Raw genomic sequence first — 4,738 nt, forward strand, 5'->3', positions numbered from 1 at the left:
GATGTCATAATTTTGTATTAAATGTTGCATTGCATGGATTGTGTTTGCATAATTTTGCATTAAATGTTGCATTGCATGGATTGTGATGTCATAATTTTGCCTTGCATGGATTGTGACGTCATAAAGTTGCATTAAATGTTGCATTGCATGGATTGTGATGTCATCATTTAGCATTAAATGTTGCATTGCATGTATTATGATTGCATAATGTTGCATTGCTTTTTGCATTGCATTTATTGTGATGTCATAATTTGTATTAAATGTTGCATTGCATGGACTGTGTTTGCATAATTTTGCATTAAATGTTGCATTGCATAGATTGTGATTGCATAATTTTGCTTTAAATGTTGGATTGCATGGATTGTGATGTCATAATTTTGCATTAAATGTTGCATTGCATGGATTGTGATGTCATAATGTTGCATTGCATTTTGCATTACATGGATTGTGATGACATATTTTTGCATTAAATGTTGCATTACATGGATTGTGATGTCATAATTTTGCATTAAATGTTGCATTGCATGGATTGTGATTGCATAATGTTGCATTGCATTTATTGTGATGTCATCATTTTGCATTAAATGATGCATTGCATGGATTGTGATGGCAGAATGTTGCATTAAATGTTACATTGAATGGATTGTGATGTCATAATTTTGCATTAAATGTTGCATTGCATGTATTATGATTGCATAATGTTGCATTGCTTTTTGCATTGCATTTATTGTGATGTCATAATTTTGTATTAAATGTTGCATTGCATGGATTGTGATGTCACAATTTTGCATTAAATGTTGCATTGCATGGATTGTGATTGAATAATGTTGCATTAAATGTTGCATCGCATGGATTGTGATGTCATAATTTTGCATTAAACGTTGCATTGCATGGATTGTGATGTCATAATTTTGCATTGCATTTTACATAGCATGGATTGTGATGTCATAACTTTGCATTAAATGTTGCATTGCATGGATTGTGATTGAATAATGTTGCATTAAATGTTGCTTTGCATGGACTGTGATGTCATAATTTTGCATAAAATGTTGCATTGCATGGATTGTAATGTCAAAATGTTGCATTAAATGTTGCAGTGCATGGAATGTGATGTCATAATTTTGCATCAAAAGTTGCATTGCATGGATTGTGATTGCATAATGTTGCATTGCTTTTTGCATTGCATTTATTGTGATGTCATGATTTTGCATTTAAATGTTGCATTTCATTATTTATTATTTATTATTATTATTTATTACCAGTTATTTATATAGCGCACACATATTCCGCAGCGCTGTACAGAAAATATTTGCCCATTCACATCAGTCCCTGCCCCAGTGGAGCTTACATTCTATATTCCCTATCACATGTACACACACACATTCATACTAGTGTTAATTTTGTTGGGAGCCAATTAACATACCAGTATATTTTTGTATTGTGGGAGGAAACCGGAGTACCCGTAGGAAACCCACGCAAGTACGGGGAGAATATACAAACTCCACACAGTTAGGGCCATGGTGGGAATCGAACCCATGACCTCAGTGCTGTGAGGCAGTAATGCTAACCATTACACCATCCGTACTGCCCTACAATCCATTTCATGGATTGTGATGTCATAATTTTGCATCAAATGTTGCATTGCATGGATTGTGATTGCATAATTTTGCATTAAATGTTGCATTGCATAGATTGTGATTGCATAATTTTGCTTTAAATGTTGGATTGCATGGATTGTGATGTCATAATTTTACATTGCATTTTGCATTGCATGTATTGTGATGTCATAATTTTGCATTAAATGTTGCATTGCATGTATTGTGATGTCATAATTTTGCATTGCATTTTGCATTGCATGTATTATGATTACATAATTTTGCATTGCTTTTTGCATTGCATTTATTGTGATGTCATGATTTTGCATTAAATGTTGCATTTCATGGATTGTGATGTCATAATTTTGCATCAAATGTTGCATTGCATGGATTGTGATTGCATAATTTTGCATTAAATGTTGCATTGATTGTGATGTCATAATTTTGCATTGCATTTTACATTGCATGGATTGTGATGTCATAATTTTGCCTTGCATGGATTGTAATGTCATAATTTTGCATTAAATGTTGCATTTCATGGATTGTGATTGCATAATTTTGCATTAAATGTTGCATTGCATAGATTGTGATTGCATAATTTTGCTTTAAATGTTGGATTGCATGGATTGTGATGTCATAATTTTACATTGCATTTTGCATTGCATGTATTGTGATATCATAATTTTGCATTAAATGTTGCGTTGCATGGATTGTGATGTCATAATTTTGCATTAAATGTTGCATTGCATGGATTGTGATGTCATAATTTTGCCTTGCATGGATTGTGATGTCATAATTTTGCATTAAATGTTGCATTGCATGTATTATGATTGCATAATGTTGCATTGCTTTTTGCATTGCATGAATTGTGATTGCATAATTTTGCATTAAATGTTGCATTGCATAGATTGTGATTGCATAATTTTGCTTTAAATGTTGGATTGCATGGATTGTGATGTCATAATTTTACATTGCATTTTGCATTGCATGTATTGTGATGTCATAATTTTGCATTAAATGTTGCATTGCATGGATTGTGATGTCATAATTTTGCTTTGCATTTTGCATTGCATGGATTGTGATGTCATAATTTTGCCTTTCATGGATTGTGATGTCATAATTTTGCATTAAATGTTGCATTGCATGTATTGTGATGTCAGAATTTTGCCTTGCATGGATTGTGATGTCATAATTTTGCCTTGCATGGATTGTGATGTCATAATTTTGCATTAAATGATGCATTGCATGGATTGTGATTGCAGAATTTTGCATTAAATGTTACATTGCATGGAATGTGATGTCATAATTTTGTATTAAATGTTGCATTGCATGGATTGTGTTTGCATAATTGTGCATTAAATGTTCCATTGCATGGATTGTGATGTCACAATTTTGCATTAATTGTTGCATTGCATGGATTGTGATTGAATAATGGGGCATTAAATGTTGCATCGGATGGATTGTGATGTCATAATTTTGCATTGCATTTTACATTGCATGGATTGTGATGTCATAATTGTGCATTAAATGTTGCATTGCATGGATTGTTATTGAATCATGTTGCATTAAATGTTGTTTTGCATGGACTGTGATGTCATCATTTTGCATTAAATGTTGCATTGCATGGATTGTAATGTCATAATTTTGCATTAAATGTTTCATTTCATGGATTGGGATGTCATAATTTTGCATTAAATGATGCATTGCATGGATTGTGATGTCATAATTTTGCATTGCATTTTGCATTGCATGGATTGTGATGTCATAATTGTGCATTAATTGTTGCATTGCATGGATTGTGATGTCATAATTTTGCCTTGCATGGATTGTAATGTCATAATTTTGCATTAAATGTTGCATTGCATGGATTGTGATTAAATAATGTTGCATTAAATGTTGCTTTGCATGGACTGTGATGTCATAATTTTGCATTAAATGGTGCATTGCATGGATTGTAATGTCAAAATGTTGCATTAAATGTTGCATTGCATGGAATGTGATGTCATAATTTTGCATCAAAAGTTGCATTGCATGGATTATGGTTGCATAATGTTGCATTGCTTTTTTTGTGATGTCATGATTTTGCATTAAATGTTGCATTTCATTATTTATTATTTATTATTATTATTTATTACCAGTTATTTATATAGCGCACACATATTTTGCAGCGCTGTACAGAGAATATTTGCCCATTCACATCAGTCCCTGCCCCAGTGGAGCTTACATTCTATATTCCCTATCACATGTACACACACACATTCATACTAGTGTTAATTTTGTTGGGAGCCAATTAACCTACCAGTATATTTTTGGATTGTGGGAGGAAACCCACGCAAGTACGGGGAGAATATACAAACTCCACACAGTTAGGGCCATGGTGGGAATCAAACCCATGACCTCAGTGCTGTGAGGCAGTAATGCTAACCATTACACCATCAGTACTGCCCTACAGTCCATTTCATGGATTGTGATGTCATAATTTTGCATCAAATGTTGCATTGCATGTATTGTGATTGCATAATTTTGCATTAAATGTTGCATTGCATGGATTGTGATTACATAATTTTGCAATAAATGTTGCATTGCATGGATTGTGATGTCATAATTTTGCATTGCATTTTGCATTGCATGGATTGTGATGTCATATTTTTTGCACTTAATGTTTCATTTCATGGATTGTGAGTGCATAATTTTGCATTAAATGTTGCATTGCATGGATTGTGATGTCATAATTTTAGATTGCATTTTGCATTGCATGGATTGTGATGTCATAATTTTGCATTAAATGTTGCATTGCATGGATTGTGATGTCATAATTTTGCATTGCATGGATTGTGATGTCATAATTTTGCATTAAATGTTGCATTGCATGGATTGTGATGTCATCATTTTGCATTAAATGTTGCATTGCATGTATTATGATTGCATAATGTTGCATTGCTTTTTGCATTGCATTTATTGGGATGTCATAATTTGTATTAAATGTTGCATTGCATGGACTGTGTTTGCATAATTTTGCATTAAATGTTGCATTGCATGGATTGTGATGTCATAATTTTGCATTAAATGTTGCATTGCATGGATTGTGATTGCATAATGTTGCATTGCATTTATTGTGATGTCATAATTTTGTATTAAATGTT

Source organism: Pseudophryne corroboree, chromosome 5, assembly GCF_028390025.1.
Source record: "Pseudophryne corroboree isolate aPseCor3 chromosome 5, aPseCor3.hap2, whole genome shotgun sequence".
NCBI classification, from domain to species: domain Eukaryota; kingdom Metazoa; phylum Chordata; class Amphibia; order Anura; family Myobatrachidae; genus Pseudophryne; species Pseudophryne corroboree.